Source organism: Tenrec ecaudatus, chromosome 11, assembly GCF_050624435.1.
Source record: "Tenrec ecaudatus isolate mTenEca1 chromosome 11, mTenEca1.hap1, whole genome shotgun sequence".
NCBI classification, from domain to species: domain Eukaryota; kingdom Metazoa; phylum Chordata; class Mammalia; order Afrosoricida; family Tenrecidae; genus Tenrec; species Tenrec ecaudatus.
The window spans coordinates 128,126,409-128,145,908 of NC_134540.1; positions in this window are offsets into that span (position 1 = coordinate 128,126,409).

Below are 19,500 nucleotides of genomic sequence, written 5' to 3' on the forward strand. Positions count from 1 at the left end.
GACTCTTTAGCCCAAAGAGCCTGAGCAGTGCCATTCTAACAGGCTCCAGGCTAACTCACCAGTCAGGCAGCAAGGCTTGGTGAGATTGGATGGAGACTGAAATTCAAGAGTGAACTCGAGAGAGGGAGGCAGGTAAGAGTCAGGGACAAGGACCTGGGAGCCACAGCTCGCCAGTGTCTCAGGGGCCGTGGCGCTCAGCAGGTTTAGCTCCTCTGCCCAGCTGTCCCCTCTCTTCATTAGCGCTATGCCTACTACTTGCTATTAGCTGGCCACAGCAAGCCTGGAGCCTGCTCCCCCAGATAAGGGGGTCGACTGGGTAGATGGGCGAGAGACTCAGTAGAAGGCTACTTGTCCAAACCCTGCCTTTTACAACAGGAAGCAGACCGCAGGACCCACATCTGGACCCCACTGCTTGCAGTTGGGAGCAGGAGCTGCTGCACAGGGCTTGGTCTCTGCTGCAGACAGAGGCTTCTGGCTCGGCTCAATGAGCCAGTTTGCTATGCAAATTCCACTGTCAATTAGGGATTCTGGGATCTTGGAGTTGCACCAGGTAAGCTCACAGCTAGATACCAGGCTGATTGACAGCCTTAGAAGCCTGAGCAACACCCTTTTCTCCTCAGAGCCCCTCCCCTCCAATCCTTTTTCACCCACTTTTTCTTTGTTCTCTTTTTTATCCCCTTTCTCTCTTTAAACCGATTTGAAGACGCCGGCTCTCCACATTCCTTGAATGAGAAAAATAAGATGACCTTAGAAACACGCAAGCACACACCTGCCCAGTTGCTCTGAAGGAGAATCTAATAGGTCGGCTCTGCAAATATATAATCAGTGATACAGCTTTAAGATCAAAGATCTGTTAATTTATTTAAATTAAAATACATTTGGTTCTTAAAATTTATTCCATAAAGTACATATTTCCCTATAAATCCCCTAATTATACAAAAGAGGTAAAAAATAAAAACAAACGCAAAATATGAAATCCCCAACAAAACAGTAACTGAGCAGCTTTTTAAAAATTGTAAAAAACTAACAAGAGAAACCAATGTTTTGTGTCTGTGTTAATATTTTAAAAAAGTGAAAAATCTTAGGATGGGGGAATCCTACCCCCTGGCTTTACATATCTCACCGTCATCAGTCTGTGGGTCTTGAATACATTGGATATAAACTTACAGCTACATTGGAATCAGAGGTGTGTGGTATAGCATGAGTGCATGCTACTCATGGTAAACTTTCTAAAAAAACGAAAGAGAGGCAGATGGTCATAATGCAGCTCATCATAACTATAATACAGCACAACTCAGAGGTTGTGTTTTCTGAGTCTTTGAACTGATATGAGCCAATTGAGTTGTGGGCTGATGAACTGAATGTGAAATTGACCTGTTTTTTAAAAGCTTGAATGATCTGGAAGGCTAAATGGAATGGGGAAAAATATGGTTTCAATCCTTGGAATAGTGATTTGGGGACCTTTCAGGAACCTGTTTCATGAAGCAAGTTTATTTCCAGAACTGTGGATAGTAACACACAATCAATGAAGCAAGTGCTTGGCTGATAACTTTGAGCCGGCTCTATTACTGCCTACTCAGCCTAACCAGACATTTCCTTGCAAACTGGCATTATTTTTGTTAGCCAAATAAGTTTGTAATGGCTTATTTTTTCATTTTCCATAAACCATATTATTTAATAACAAATTTGTTTTTTATCTCCACAAATGAAAAGGTGGTTATAAAGTATAAACACCACGGTTATTGAGTAAAAGGGACTGCAGGACATAGGGTACTGGGAAATTGAGAAGCCTTGGGATTTGGGTAGAAACACTGATTGAGGCACACTGAGACACCGCTTGAGGTGGAATAACCCTCATGCAGACCTACGAAGTGTGATATTTAGGCAGTGAGCCCTCCTACTCAGTCACAATCACCGACTCCTCAGAACTGTTTTGGAGTCAGAGTTGACTGCATATAAAGTCCCCAGAAAGGAACAGTGTTCAGGCTGGAGTCTGAAGGCATCAATATATTAAAGATACTTGCTTCTGTTTGTATCACTTTTATCCCTATCATTCTTCTCCAACAGCCAAAACTCAGTCCCAGGCAGATGGCAACTACAGTAACCAGACTGTTCTGTCTGACTTCTACGCTAGGACAAATAGACCATCTGAATAAACAATTTGATTCTGCGTATCTATCCCTCTCATAGTCAAAGCTTCAGCCAGCACCAGTCCTTAAACCTGCAGACTAAGAATTTGTCAAAAGTCTAGAAAGAGCAGTCAATAACCTGGAAACCTAGCCTGCAGAAGAGAAGACACTGAATCAAAAGCTACAACTGAAAAGAAAAAAAAAAAGCTCCAGGTGGGTGTCATTCAGACAACTTATTCCAATGAAAACACTTGAGCTTCTCAGAGTGTAAAATTGCTTTTACTTCCATGCTATTGTAATTCAAACAGTTTCCCATATCTCACCTCCAAATGTAACTCCAGCAGATTCAAGTATATTAAGGAAGAGGCAATTATTCTAGTGTTTCCCTAGCACCGATTATGGAGCCTCAAACAGTTTTACTATTCTCAGCTCATGCCTTAGATTTTCAACTACTTGAATATGAAGGAAATCATAAAATGTCGCGTTAAACAGGCTGCCTTCTGAGTTGCATCACCCATATTTATGTTTTTCATAAATCTAGATTGCCTCAATATGTGTTTTTTGGGGGGGTCAAAGAGCATTATCATTTCCCATCATCAGTTGTTGATGGGAAATTTTACATCCTGCAGGTTCACGTATACAATAGTTACAATAAACAATGGAGCTTTTTGTATCTTCCTGTTTATCACAACAGGTTATGCTCACTGATATTGTAAGCTTATCATGCCAAATGTCCAAGATGCACAGGTGGTGTTAATTGAAGGGCGGAATGATTCAGGCATTGGTCACTTTAGCTTTGCAAGTTCTCCAGCATCTTGATTTTGAAATTCAGTATAGTGAGATGATGCCTTAGCCACTTAAGCGCTACTGCTTCGAAACCTCACGTACACTCAGAAATATCTGAGCAGAAGCCACATTATCTACGTGAAACAGCTTTGGGTGCTCCACAGTTATATGCAGATGCCCACCAAATATGAGATTATTTTGCTTTCTCTGACTTGCTTTTACTAGCAGTCTGCCTCATTCCATCTCTTTTGTAGATGGTTGAAGACTGTGTGCATTCTGGGGGGACTATGGGTTAATGGTGGGCTTATGAGATTAAAAAGATCTTGTAGGGAAGTTTTCTTGATGTGCATTTAATATTTAATTACAACTCTCTTTTATACACTTGTGTCAGTAGGTTTCAACATCTAAAGTGCACAGATTAATACATTCCCATAGCGGAGTGAACTTCCATTCCGTCATGTCTATAGGTACTTCTCCTACCTATGGGCATCTGGACAGTATTCATCTGGGGAACGTCTGTTAAGCCAGGACAATGGTGCTTCACCAGCTTTCTGTGATGATGGACCAGGCCATTGGTTACCTTTATAAAAGACTCCTGACACGTCCTAGTGATGTCAGTTTATGGGATCATAGAGGCTTCCTCTTCCTCGGTTGGTCTTGTTGGTAGATACTATCCAGTTGGTCTGCTTCAAAGCAACCCGAATGTACATGACAAGGAATGGCTGGCTAGTCCTGGGCCACCCTTATATCTTTCTGATGTTTGAACGCCTGTAGGTGGAAAGAACTGCCCATCTGGTTTTCTGAGGTTGTTAACTCTTTACTGGAATTAAAAGCACCTTTTGTGCGCCTGGAGCTGCTGGTGTTTGTAACCACTCAGAAACGAGGGCTCCATCTCCTTGAGCAGGACTACTCGTGATTTATTTTCTACCCAAATGCTGCTCCAAGGGTGGTACATGGGCCGGTGATATACTGTGAACTGTTTAAAATATGTCCATTTGTAGCTAGGTACAGAAAGGAAAGTCAGAGTGCAGGTCACAGCTATTTCCAATGTCAGCAATGGCATGTAAAGGGCAAAGCACGCAGCAGGGTTTCTAGACTAACGAAACACTGAGGATGACGAAACACAAATGAAAATTTTATGCTAATCCTGGAAACACTGTCAGGTAGTGGAGGACTAGTAAACCAAGGCAGAACTTTGTCAGAGAGAAGTCCAGATGACGAACCATTCTGGTCAGATTAAAGGGGAGGGCCAGTGACAAAGAGCCAGGCCGTTTGCACGATGCATGGCCATGGAGGCTGCAAAGATGGGTTCAAACATCAGAAAGATATAAGGGTGGCCCAGGACTGGCAAGCCTTTCCTTGTCCTGTACATTGGGGTTGCTTTGAAGCAGACCAACTAGATAGCATCTACCAACAAGACCAACCGAGGAAGAGGAGGCCTCTCTGATCCCAGAAACTGACCTCACTAGGAAGTGTCAGGAGACTTTTATAAAAGTAACGAATGGCCTGGCCCCTCATCACAGAAAGCTGGTGAAGCACCATTGTCCTGGTTTAACAGATGTTCCCAAGATGAATTACTGTCCAGATGCCCATAGGAAGGAGAAAATACCTATAGACATGTTGGAAGGGAGGTTCACTCTGCTATGGGAATGTGTTAATCTGTGCACTTTAGATGTTGAAACCTACAGACACACGTGTATAAAAGAGAGTTGTAATTAAATATTAAATGCACATCAAGAAAACTTCCCTAGAAGATCTTTTTAATCTCATAAGCCCACAATAATCCTTTAGGCCCCCGAATCCACACAGTCTTCAACCATCTACAAAAGAGATGGAATGAGGCTGACTGCTAGTAAAAGTCAGAGAAAGCAAAATAATCTCATATTTGGTGGGCATCTGCATATAACTGTGGAGCACCCAAAGCTGTTTCACTAGATAATGTGGCTCCTGCTCAGATATTTCTGAGTGTACGTGAGGCTTGGAAGCAGTAGCGTTTAACTGGCTAAGGCATCATCTCACTATACTGAATTTCAAAATCAAGATGCTGGAGAACTTGCAAAGCTAAAGTGACCAATGCCTGAATCATTCCGCCCTTCAATTAACACCACCTGTGCATCTTGGACATTTGGCATGATAAGCTAACAATATCAGTGAGCATAACCTGTTGTGAAAAACAGGAAGATACAAAAAGCTCCATTGTTTATTGTAATTATTGTATATGGGAACCTGCAGGATGTAAAATTTCCATCAACAACTGATGATGGGAAATGATAATGCTCTATGATCCCAAAAAAAACCCATATTGAGGCATTCTAGATTTATGAAAAACATAAATCTGGGTGAGGCAACTCAGAAGGCAGCCTGTTTAACGTGACTTTTTATGATTTCATTCACATTCAAGTAGTTGAAAATCTGAGGCATGAGCTGAGAATAGTAAAACTGTTTGAGGCTCCATAATCGGTGCAGGGGAAACATGAGAATAATTGCCTCTTCCTTAATATACTTGAATCTGCTGGAGTTACATTTGGAGGTGAGATATGGGAAACTGTTTGAATTACAATAGCATGGAAATAAAACCAATTTTACACTGTGAGAAGCTCAAGTGTTTTGATTGGAATCAGTTGTCTGAATGACACCCATTTGGAGCTTTTTTTTTTTTTCAGTTGTAGCTTTTGATTCTGTATCTTCTCTTCTGCAGGCTAGGTTTCCAGGTTATTGACTGCTTTTTCTAGACTTTTGACAAACTCTTAGTCTGCAGGTTTTAGGTCTGGTGCTGCCTGAAACTTTGACTATGAGAGGGATAGGGACACAGAATCAAATTGTTTATTCAGATGGTCTATGTGTCCGAACGTAGAAGTCAGACAGAAAAGTGTGGTTGCTGTAGTTGCCATCTGCCTGGGACTGAGTTTTGGCTGTAGGAGAAGAATGATAGGGATAAAAGTGATGCAAACAGAAGCAAGTATCTTTAATATATTGATGCGTTCAGACTCCAGGCTGGACACTGATCCTTTCTGGGGACTTTATATGCAGTCTCCCCTGACTCCAAAACAGTTCTGAGGAGTCGGTGATTGTGACTTAGTAGGAGGGCTCACTGCCTAGATATCACACTTCTAGGTCTGCATGAGGGCTTTTCCACCTCAAGTGATGTCTCAGTGTGCCTCAATCAGTGTTTCCTCCCAAATCCCTAGGCTTCTGAAGTTCCCAGTACCCTGTGTCCTGCAGTCCCTTTTACTCAATAACCCTGGTGTTTATAGTTTATAACCACCTTTTCATTTGTGGAGATCAAAAAAAATTTGTTATTAAATAATGTGGTGTATGGAAAATGAAAAAATAAGCCATTACAAAATTATTTGGCTAACAAAAATAATGCCAGTATGCAAGAAAATGTCTGGATAGGCTGAGTAGGCAGTAATACAACCGGCTCAAAGTTGGTAGCCAAGCACTAGCTTCATTGAATGTGTGTTACTATCCACAGTTTTGGAAATAAATTGGAGTCATAAAACAGGTTCCCGAAAGGTTCCCAAATCCCTATTGCAAGGATTGAAACCATACTTTTCCCCATTCCATTTAGCCTTCCAGATCATTCAAGCTTTTAAAAAACAGGTCAATTTCACATTCAGTTCATCAGACCACAACTCAATTGGCTCATATCAATTCAAAGTCCCAGAAAACACAATCTCTGAGTTGTGCTGTATTATAGTTATAATGAGCTGCATTATGACCATCTGCCTTTCTTTTTTTTTTTAGAAAGTTTACCATAAGTAGCATGCACTCATGCTATACCACACACGTCAGATGCCATTGTAGCTATAAGTTTATATCCAAAGTATTCAAGGCCCACAGACTGATGACGGTGAGATATGTAAAGTCAGGGGGTAGGATTCCCCCATCCTAAGATTTTTCACTTTTTTAAAATATTAACACAGACACAAAACATTGGTTTTTCTTGTTAAATTTTTACAATTTTAAAAGCTGCTCAGTTACTGTTTTGTTGGGGATTTCATATTTTGTGTTTGTTTTTATTTTTTACCTCTTTTGTATAATTAGGGGATTTATAGGGAAATATGTACTTTATGGAATAAATATTAAGAACCAAAATGTATTTTAATTTATATAAATTAACAGATCTTTGATCTTACAGCTGAATCACTGATTATATATTTGCAGAGCCGACTTAAAGGATGAAGAAAATTCTATCAAGAGTGTTACTTTTGACTTCAAAGCCTTCTTAATAAAGTCTTTTAACAACTTGTGGAAAAAAATAAGAAAAGCAAAGCAAGAATCATGAGGTATTTGACTTCGGTCAGGACTGCCTCTTGACAGAATCGTCAGGATGGGGCCTTTCATAACACAGGACTGAGTACCTTTCATCCAAACAGTTACTGTTGGGTAGATTCCAAGTCATGGAACTACCAGGTGTGCAGAGCCAAACTGAACCGTGTGAGATAGGGGCTGCAAAGCTGTGTGTTGGTTCAAAAGCAGACCACCAGGTCTGTCTTCTGAGGTACCAACATATGGGCTAAGATGATCGTTTTAGTTACGAATTGAGCGATTAATGTTTGTGCCACCTAGAGATGGCATGGAGGAAAATAGCTTTTCATCTTTAGTGTTTTTCCCAAACGGAAACGGGTGCTTACTTGTGTCTTGCATTTTCTTATATTAGTTGTGTTAATCTGAGTACATTAGAGAAATAAATCCACAGAAACTGAAATGCATAAAAGAGAGCTTTAGATAAAGGGAAAATGCACATGGAGAAACAAATCCCAAACCATTGCAGCCAAAGTCTACAAGTCCAACATTAGCCCATATGTCGCACCACAATCCACAATGTCCTCTATATCTTAACAAACACATGCAGTGATGGTGGCTGCAAGTGGAAAGAACTGCCCATCTGGTTTTCTGAGGTTGTTAACTCTTTACTGGAATTAAAAGCGCCTTTTGTGCACCTGGAGTGGCTGGTGTTTGTAACCACTCAGACTGGAGGGCTCCATCTCCTTGTGCAGGACTACTCGTGATTTATGATCTACCCCAATGCTGCTCCAAGGGTGGTACATGGGCCGGTGATAAACTGTGACCTGTTTAAAATCTGTCCATTTGTAGCTAGGTACAGAAAGGAAGGTCAGAGTGCAGGTCCCAGCTATTTCCAATGCCAGCAATGTCATGTAAAGGGCAAAGCACGCAGCAGGGTTTCTAGACTAACGAGACACTGAGGATGACATAATACACCAATGAAAATCTTATGCTAATCATGGAAACTGTCAGGTAGTGGAGGACTAGTAAAGCAAGGCAGAATCTTGTCAGAGAGAGGGTCAGATGACGAACCCTTCTGGTCAGATAAAAGGGAAGGGCCAGTGACCAAGAGCCGGGCCGTTTGCACGATACATGGCCATGGGGGCTGCAAAGTTGGGTTCAAAGATCAGAAAGATATAAGGGTGTCCCAGGACTGGCAAGCCATTCCTTGTCCTGTACATTGGGGTTGCTTTGAAGCAGACCAACTAGATAGCATCTACCAACAAGAACAACCGAGAAAGAGGAAGCCTCTCTGATCCCAGAAACTGACCTCACTAGGACGTGTCAGGAGACTTTTATAAAGGTAACGAATGGCCTGGGCCCTCATCACAGAAAGCTGGTGAAGCACTATTTGTCCTGGTTTAACAGATGTTCCCAAGATGAATTACTGTCCAGATGCCCATAGGAAGGAGAAAATACCTATAGACATGATGGAAGGGAGGTTCACTCCTCTATGGGAATGTGTTAATCTGTGCATTTTAGATGTTGAAACCTACAGACACACGTGTATAAAAGAGAGTTGTAATTAAATATTAAATGCACATCAAGAAAACTTCCCTAGAAGATCTTTTTAATCTCATAAGCCCACAATTATCCTTTAGGCCCCCGAATCCACACAGTCTTCAACCATCTACAAAAGAGATGGAATGAGTCTGACTGCTAGTAAAAGCCAAGTAAGAGAAAGCAAAATAATCTCATATTTGGTGGGCATCTGCATATAACTGTGGAGCACCCAAAGCTGTTTCACGTAGATAATGTGGCTTCTGCTCAGATATTTCTGAGTGTACGTGAGGCTTGGAAGCAGTAGCGTTTAACTGGATAAGGCATCATCTCACTATACTGAATTTCAAAATCAAGATGCTGGAGAACTTGCAAAGCTAAAGTAACCAATGCCTGAATCATTCCGCCCTTCAATTAACACCACCTGTGCATCTTGGACATTTGGCATGATAAACTTACAATATCATTGAGCATAACTTGTTGTGAAAAACAGGAAGATACAAAGAGCTCAATTGTTTAATGTAATTATTGTATATGGGAACCTGCAGGATGTAAAATTTCCCATCAACAACTGATGATGGGAAATGATAATGCTCTTTGACCCCCAAAAAAATCCATATTGAGGCACTCTAGATTTATGAAAAACATAGATCTGTGTGAGGCAACTCAAAAGGCAGCCTGTTTCACACGACATTTTATGATTTCCTTCATATTCAAGTAGTTGAAAATCTAAGGCATGGGCTGAGAATAGTAAAACTGTTTGAGGCTCCATAATCGGTGCAGGGGAAACACCAGAATAATTGCCTCTTCCTTAATATACTTGAATCTGCTGGAGTTACATTTGGAGGTGAGATATGTGAAACTGATTGAATACAATAGCATGGAAGTAACAGCAATTTTACACTCTGAGAAGCTCAAGTGTTTCATTGGAATGGGTTGTCTGAATGACACGCACCTGGAGCTTTTTTTTTCAGTTGTAGCTTTTGATTCTGTGTCTTCTCTTCTGCAGGCTAGGTTTCCAGGTTATTGACTGCTCTTTCTAGTCTTTTGACAAACTCTTAGTATGCAGGTTTAAGGTCAGGTGCTGGCTGAAGCTTTGACTATGAGAGGGATAGGGACACAGAATCAAATTGTTTATTCAGATAGTCTATGTGTCCGAACGTAGAAGTCAGACAGAAAAGTGTGGTTACTGTAGTTGCCATTTGCCTGGGACTGAGTTTGGGCTGCATGAGAAGAATGATAGGGATAAAAGTGATGCAAACAGAAGCAAGTATCTTTAATATTTTGATGCCTTCAGACTCCAGCCTGGTCACTGATCCATTCTGGGGACTTTATATGCAGTCTCCCCTGACTCCAAAACAGTTCTGAGGAGTCGGTGATTGTGACTGAGTAGGAGGGCTCACTGACTAGATATCACACTTCCTAGGTCTGCATGAGGGCTATTCCACATCAAGCGGTGTCTCAGTGTGCCTCAATCATTGTTTCCACCCAAATCCCTAGGCTTCTGAAGTTCCCAGTACCCTGTGTCCTGCAGTCCATTTTACTCAATAACCATGGTGTTTATACTTTATAACCACCTTTTTCATTTGTGGAGCTCAAAAACAAATTTGTTATTAAATAATGTGGCTTATGGAAAATGAAAAAATAAGCCATGAGAAACTTATTTGGCTAACAAAAATAATGCCAGTTTGCAAGGAAATGTCTGGATAGGCTGAGTAGGCAGTAATAGAGCCGGCTCAAAGTTGGCAGCCAAGCACTTGCTTCATTGAATGTGTGTTACTATCCACAGTCTTGAAAATAAATTGTTGTCATGAAACAGGTTCCTGATAGGTCACCAAATCACTATTCCAAGGATTGAAAGCATACTTTCCCCCATTCCATTTAACCTTCCAGATCATTCAAGCTTTTAAAAAACAGGTCAATTTCACATTCAGTTCATTAGCCCACAACTCAATTGGCTCATATCAGTTCAAAGACCCAGATAACACAATCTCTGAGGTGTGCTGAATTATAGTTATGATGAGCTGCATTATGACCATCTGCCTCTCTTTCTTTTTTTTAGAAAGTTTACCATAAGTAGCATGCACTCATGCTATACCACACACCTCTGATGCCATTGTAGCTGTAAGTTTATATCCAATGTATTCAAGCCCCGCAGACTGATGACTGTGAGATATGGAAAGCCAGGGGGTAGGATTCCCCCATCCTAAGATTTTTCACTTTTTTTTAATATTAACACTGACACAAAGCATTGGTTTCTCTCGTTAGTTTTTTACAATTTTTAAAAAGCTGCTCAGTTACTGTTTTGTTGGGGATTTCATATTTTGTGTTTGTTTTTATTTTTTACCTCTTTTGTATAATTAGGGGATTTATAGGGAAATATGTACTTTATGGAATAAATTTTAAGCACCAAATGTATTTTAATTTAAATAAATTAACAGATCTTTGATTTTACACCTGAATCACTGATTATATATTTGCAGAACCGACTTAAAGGAGGAAAGAAAATTCTATCAAGAGTGTTACTTTTTACTTCAAAGCCTTCTTAATAAAGTTTTTTAACTACCTGTGAAAAAAAATAAGAAAAGCAAAGCAAGAATCATGAGGAATTTGACTGCGGTCAGGACTGCCTCATGACAGATTCGTCAGGATGGGGCCTGTCATAACACAGGACTGAGTACCTTTCCTCCAAACAGTTACTGTGGGGTAGATTCCAAGTCATGGAACTACCAGGTGTGCAGAGCAAAACTGAACCGTGTGAGATTGGATGGAGACTGAAATTCAAGAGTGAACTCGAGAGAGGGAGGCAGGTAAGAGTCAGGGACAAGGAGCTGGGAGACAACAGCTCGCCAGTGTCTCAGAGACCGTGGCGCTCAGCAGGTTTAGGCCCTCTGCCCAGCTGTCCCCTCTCTTCATTAGCGCTATGCCTAGTAACTGCTATTAGCTGGCCACAGCAAGCCTGGAGCCTGCTCCCTCAGGTAAAGGGGTCGACTGGGTAGATGGGGGAGAGACTCAGTAGAAGGCTACTTGTCCCAACCATGCATTTTACAACAGGAAGCAGACGGCAGGACCCGCATCTGGACCCGACTGCTTGCAGATGGGAGCAGGAACTGCCGCACAGAGCTGGGTCTCTGCTGCAGATAGAGGCCTCTGGCTGGGCTCAATGAGCCAGTTTGCTATGCAAATTCCACTGTCAACTAGGGATTCTGAGATCTTGGAGGTGCACCAGGTAAGCTCACAGCTGGCTACCAGGCTGATTGACAGCCTTAGAAGCCTGAGCAACACCCTCTTCTCCTCAGAGCCCCTCCCCTCCAATCCTTTTTCGCCCTCTTTTTCTTTGTTCTCTTTTTTATCCCCTTTCTCTCTTTAAACCGATTTGAAGACCCCTGCTCTCCACATTCCTTGAATGAGAAAAATAAGATGACTTTAGAAACACGCAGAAACACACCTGCCCAGTTGCTCTGAAGGAGAGTCTAATAAGTCGGCTCTGCAAATATATAATCAGTGATTCAGCTGTAAGATCAAAGATCTGTTAATTTATTTAAATTAAAATACATTTGGTTCTTAAAATTTATTCCATAAAGTACATATTTCCCTATAAATTCCCTACATATACAAAAGAGGTAAAAAATAAAAACAAACACAAAATATGAAATCCCCAACAAAACAGTAACTGAGCAGCTTTTTAAAAATTGTAAAAAACTAACAAGAGAAACCAATGTTTTGTGTCTGTGTTAAAATTTAAAAAAAGTGAAAAATATTAGGATGGGGGAATCCGACCCCCTGGCTTTACATATCTCACCGTCATCAGTCTGTGGGCCTTGAATACATTAGATATAAACTTACAGCTACAATGGCATCAGAGGTGTGTGGTATAGCATGAGTGCATGCTACTTATGGTAAACTTTTTAAAAAAAGAAAGAGAAGCAGATGGTCATAATGCAGCTCATCATAACTATAATACAGCACAACTCAGAGATTGTGTTTTCTGGGTCTTTGAACTAATATGAGCCAATTGAGTTGTGGGCTGATGAACTGAATGTGAAATTGATCTGTTTTTTAAAAGCTTGAATGATCTGGAAGTCTAAATGGAATGGGGAAAAGTATGCTTTCAATCCTTGGAATAGTGATTTGGGGACCTTTCAGGAACCTGTTTCATGACAAAACTGTATTTCCAACACTGTGGATAGTAACACACATTCAATGAAGCAAGTGCTTGGCTGCCAACTTTGAGCCGGCTCTATTACTGCCTACTCAGCCTATCCAGACATTTCCTTGCAAACTGGCATTATTTTTGTTAGCCAAATAAGTGTGTAATGGCTTATTTTTTTCATTCTCCATAAACCACATTATTTAATAACAAATTTGTTTTTGATCTCCACAAATGAAAAGGTGGTTATAAAGTATAAACACCAGGGTTATTGAGTAAAAGGGACTGCAGGATACAGGGTACTGGGAACTTCAGAAGCCTAGGGATTTGGGAGGAAACACTGATTGAGGCACACTGAGACACCGCTTGAGGTGGAATAGCCCTCATGCAGACCTAGGAAGTGTGATATCTAGGCAGTGAGCCCTCCTACTCAGTCACAATCACCGACTCCTCAGAACTGTTTTGGAGTCAGGGGAGACTGCATATAAAGTCCCCAGAAAGGATCAGTGTCCAGGCTGGAGTCTGAAGGCATCAAAATATTAAAGATACTTGCTTCTGTTTGCATCACTTTTATCCCTATCTTTCTTCTCATGCAGCCAAAACTCAGTCCCAGGCAGATGGCAACTACAGTAACCAGACTGTTCTGTCTGACTTCTACGTTCGGACACATAGACCATCTAAATAAACAATTTGATTCTGTGTCCCTATCCCTATCATAGTCAAAGCTTCAGCCAGCCCAGACCTTAAACCTGCAGACTAAGAGTTTGTCAAATGTCTAGAAATAGCAGTCAATAACCTGGAAACCTAGCCTGCAGAAGAGAAGACACTGAATCAAAAGCTTCAACTGAAATAAAAAAAAAAACTCCAGGTGGGTGTCATTCAGACAAGCGATTCCAATGAAAACACTTGAGCTTCTACAGTGTAAAATTACTTTTACTTCCATGCTATTGTAATTCAAACAGTTTCCCATATCTCACCTCCAAATGTAACTCCAGCAGATTCAAGTATATTAAGGAAGAGGCTATTATTCTGGTGTTTCTCCTGACCGATTATGGAGCCTCAAACTGTTTTACTATTCTCAGCTCATGCCTTAGATTTTCAACTACTTGAATGTGAAGGAAATCAAAAAATGCCGCGTTAAACAGGCTGCCTTCTGAGTTGCCACAACCAGATTTATGTTTTTCATACATCTAGAGTGCCTCAATATGGATTAATTTGGGGGTTAAACAGCATTATCATTTCCCAACATAAGTTGTTGATGTGAAATTTTACATCCTGCAGGATCCCATATACAATAATTACATTAAACAATGGAGCTTTTTGTATCTTCCTGTTTTTCACAATAGTTTATGCTCACTGATATTGTTAGCTTATCATGCCAAATGTCCAAGATGCACAGGTGGTGTTAATTGAAGGGCGGAATGATTCAGGCATTGGTCACTTTAGCTTTGCAAGTTCTCAAGCATCTTGATTTTGAAATTCAGTATAGTGAGATGATACCTTAGCCAGTTAAACGCTACTGCTTCCAAGCCTCACGTACACTCAGAAATATCTGAGCAGAAGCCACATTATCCACGTGAAACAGCTTTGGGTGCTCCACAGCTATATGCAGATGCCCACCAAATGTGAGATTATTTTGCTTTCTCTGACTTGGCTTTTACTAGCAGTCAGCCTCATTCCTTCTTTTTTGTAGATGGTTGAAGACTGTGTGGATTCTGGGAGGCCTATGGGATAATGGTGGACTTATGAGATTAAAGAGATATTTTAGGGAAGTTGTCTTGATGTGCATTTAATATTTAATTACAATTCTCTTTTATACACGTGTGTCTGTGGGTTTCAACATCTAAAGTGCACAGATTAACACATTCCCATAGCGGAGTGAACCTCCCTTCCGTCATGTCTATAGGTATTTCTCCTTCCTATGGACATCTGGACAGTAATTCATCTGGGGAACGTCTGTTAAACCAGGACAATGGTGCTTCCCCAGCTTTCTTTGATGAGGGGACAGGCCATTGGTTACCTTTATAAAAGTCTCCTGACACGTCCTAGTGATGTCAGTTTCTGGGATCATAGAGGCTTCCTCTTCCTCGGTTATTCTTGTTGGTAGATGCTATCCAGTTGGTCTGCTTCAAAGCAACCCCAATGTAAAGGACAAGGAATGGCTTGCTAGTCCTGGTCCATCATTATATCTTTCTGATGTTTGAACTCATCTTTGCAGCCCCAATGGCCATGCATCTTGCAAACGGCCTGGCTATTTGTCATGGCCCTACCCTTTAATCTGACCAGAAGGGTTCGTCATCTGGCCCTCACTCTGACAAGATTCTGCCTTGCTTTACTAGTCCTCCACTACCTGACAGTGGTTCCATGATTAGCATAAGGTTTTCATTGGTGTATTTAATCATCCTCAGTGTGTCCATAGTCTCGAAAACCTGCTACATGCTTTGCCCTTTACATGACATGGCTGGCATTGGAAATAGCTGGGACCTGCACTCTGACCTTCCTTTCTGTACCTAGCTACAAATGGACAGATTTTAAACAGGTCACAGTTTATCACCGGCCCATGTACCACCCTTGGAGCAGCTTTGGGGTAGATAATAAATCACGAGTAGTCCTGCACAAGGAGATGGAGCCCTCGTGTCTGAGTGGTTACAAACCACAGCCGCTCCAGGCGCTTTTAATTCCAGTAAAGAGTTAACAACCTCAGAAAACCAGATGGGCAGTTCTTTCCACCTGCAGCCACCATCACTGCACGTGTTTCTTAAGATGGAGGAGGACATAGTGGATTGGGGTGTGACATATGGGCTAATGTTGGACTTGTAGACTTTGGCTGCACTGGTTTGGGATTTTTTCTCCATGTGCTGTTACCCTTTATCTAAAGCTCTCTTTTATACATTTCAGTTTCCGTGGATTTATTTCTCTAATGTACTCAGACTAAAACAACTAATATAAGAAAGGCAGGACACAAGTAAGCACCCGTTTCCATTTGGGAAAGGCACTAAACAGTGAAAAGCTATTTTCCTCCATGCCATCTCTGGGTTGCACAAACAATTAAGTGCTCAATTCATAACTAAAATGATCATCTGAGCCCATAGGATGGTACCTCAGAAGACAGACATGGTGGTCTGATTTTGAACCCTCACACAGCCTTGCAGCCACTATCTCACACGGTTCAGTTTGGCTCTGCACACCTGGTAGTTCCTTCACTTGGAATCTACCCCACAGTAACTGTTTGGATGAAAGGTATTCAGTCCTGTGTTATGACCAGCCCCATCCTGACGATTCTGTCATGAGGCAGTCCTGACAGAAGTCAAACACCACATGATTCTAGCTTTTCCTTTCTTATTTTCATCCACAGGTAGTTAAAAGACTTCATTAAGAAGGCTTTGAATTCAAAAGTAACACTCTTGATAGAATTTTCTTTCATCCTTTAAGTCGGCTCTGCAAATATATAATCAGTGATTTAGCTGTAAGTTCAAAGACCCGTTAATTTATATGAAATTAAATACATTTTGGTTCTTAAAATTTATTCCATAAAGTATATATTTCCCTATCATTTCCCTACTTATACAAAAGAGGTAAAATATAAAAACAAACACAAAATATAAAATCCCCAACAAAACAATAACTGAGCATCTTTTTAAAAATTGTAAAAAACTAACAGGGAAACCAATGTTGTGTGTGTTTGTTAATATTTAAAAATGTGAAAAATCTCTGGATGGGGGAATCCCACCCCCTGGCTTTACATATCTCACCGTCATCAGTTGTGGGCCTTGAATACATTGGATATAAATTCACAGCTACAATGGCATCAGACTTCTGTGGTATAGCATGAGAGCATGCTACTTATGGTAAACTTTCTAAAAAAAGAAAGAGAAGCAGATGGTCATAATGCAGCTCATCATAATGATAATACAAAACAACTCAGAGATTGTGTTTTCTGGGTCGTTGAACTGATATGAGCCAATTGGGTTGTGGGCTGATGAACTGAATGTGAAATTGACCTGTTTTTTAAAAAGCTTGAATGACTTGGAAGGTTAAATGGAATGGGGAAAAGTATGCTTTCAATCCTTGGAATAGTGATTTGGGGACCTTTCAGGAACCTGTTTCATGACGCTAATTTACTTCCAACACTGTGGATCGTAACACACATTCAATGAAGCAAGTGCTTGGCTGCCAACCTTGAACCGGCTCTTTTACTGCCTACTCAGCCTATCCAGACATTTCCTTGCAAACTGGCATTATTTTTCTTAGCCAAAAAAGTTTCTAATGGCTTATTTTTTCATTTTCCATAAATTACATTATTTAAAAACAAATTTGTTTTTGATCTCCACAAATGAAAAGCTGGTTATAAAATATAAACACCTGGGTTATTGGGTAAAAGGGACTGCAGGACACAGGGTACTGGGAACTTCAGAAGCCTAGGGATTTGGGTGGAGACACTGATTGAGGCACGCTGGGACTCGGCTTGAGGTGGAATAACCCTCATGCAGACCAACGAAGTGTGATACCTAGGCAGTGAGCCCTCCTACTCAGTCACAATCACCGACTCCTCAGAACTGTTTTGGAGTCAGGGGATACTGCATATAAAGTCCCCAGAAAGGATCAGTGACCAGGCTGTCGTCTGAAGGCATCAATATATTAAAAATACTTGTTTCTGTTTGCATTCTTGTATCTCTATCATTCTTCTCATGCAGCCAAAACTCAGTCCCAGGCAGATGGAAACTACAGTAACCAGACTGTTCTGTCTGACATCTACGTTAGGACACATTTACCATCTGAGTAACCCTTTTATTCTGTGTCTCTCTCCTTCCCATAGACAAAACTGCAGACAGCACAAGACCTTAAACCTGCAGACAAAGAACTTGTCAAAAGTTTAGAAAGAGCAGTCAATACCCTGGAAACCTAGCCTGCAGAAGAGAAGACACAGAATCAAAAGCTACAACTGAAAAATGAAAAAAAATCTCCAGGTGTGTGTCATTCAGACAAGCGAATCCAATGAAAACACTTGAGCTTCTACAGTGTAAAATTGCTTTTAATTCCGTAACATTGTAAATCAAACAGTTTCCCATATCTCACCTCCAAATGTAACTCCAGCAAATTCACGTATATTAAGGAAGAGGCAATTATTCTGGTGTTTCGCCTGAAACGATTATGGAGCCTCAAACAGTTTTACTATTCTCAGCGCATGCCTTAGATTTTCAACTACTTGAATGTGAAGGAAATCATAAAATGCCGCGTTAAACATGCTGCCTTCTGAATTGCCTCACCCAGATTTACGTTTTTCATTTTTAGAGTGCCTCATCAAGGGTTATTTGGGGGGGGTCAAGGGGAATTATCATTACCTATAATCATTTGTTTTGGGGAAATTTTACATCCTGCAGGTTCCCGTATACAATAATTACATTAAACAATGGAGCTTTCTGTATCTTCATGTTTATCAAAACAGGTTATGCTCACTGATATTGTTAGCTTATCATGACAAATGTTCAAAATGCACAGGTGGTGTTAATAGAAGCGCGGAATGATTCAGGCATTGGTCACTTTAGCTTTGCAAGTTCTCCAGCATCTTGATTTTGAAATTCAGTATAGTGAGATGATGCCTTAGCCAGTAAAACGCTACTGCTTCCAAGCCTCACGTACACTCAGAAATATCTGAGCAGAAGCCACATTATCTACGTGAAACAGCTTTCCGTGCTCCACAGCTATATGCAGATGCCCACCAAATATGAGATTATTTTGGTTTCTCTGACTTGGCTTTTACTAGCAGTCAGCTTCATTCCATCTCTTTTGTAGATGGTTGAAGACTGTGTGGATTCTGGGAGGCCAATGGGATAATGGTCGGCTTATGTGATTAAAAAGAACTTTTAGGGAAGTTTTCTTGATGTGCATTTAATATTTAATTACAACTCTCTTTTATACACGTGTGTCTTTGGGTTTCAACATCTAAAGTGCACAGATTAACATATTCCCATAGCGGAGTGAACCTCCCTTCCGTCATGTCTATAGGTATTTCTCCTTCCTATGTGCATCTGGACAGTAATTCATCTGGGGAACGTCTGTTAAACCAGGACAATGGTGCTTCCCCAGCTTTCTGTGATGAGGAACCAGACCATTGGTTACATTTGTAAAAGTCTCCTGACATGTCTTAGTGATGTCAGTTTCTGGGATCATAGAGGCTTCCCCTTCCTCGGTTGGTCTTGTTGATAGATGCTATCCAGTTGGTCTGCTTCAAAGCAACCCCAATGTAAAGGACAAGGAATGGCTTGCTAGTCCTGGGCCACCATTATATCTTTCTGATGTTTGAACTCATCTTTGCAGCCCCAATGGCCATGCATCTTGCAAACGGCCTGGCTATTTGTCATGGCCCTACCCTTTAATCTGACCAGAAGGGTTCGTCATCTGGCCCTCTCTCTTACAAGATTCTGCCTTGCTTTACTAGTCCTCCACTACCTGACAGTGGTTCCATGATTAGCATAAGGTTTTCATTGGTGTATTTCATCATCCTCAGTGTGTCCATAGTCTCGAAAACCTGCTACATGCTTTGCCTTTTACATGACATGGCTGGCATTGGAAATAGCTGGGACCTGCACTCTGACCTTCCTTTCTGTACCTAGCTACAAATGGACAGATTTTAAACAGGTCACA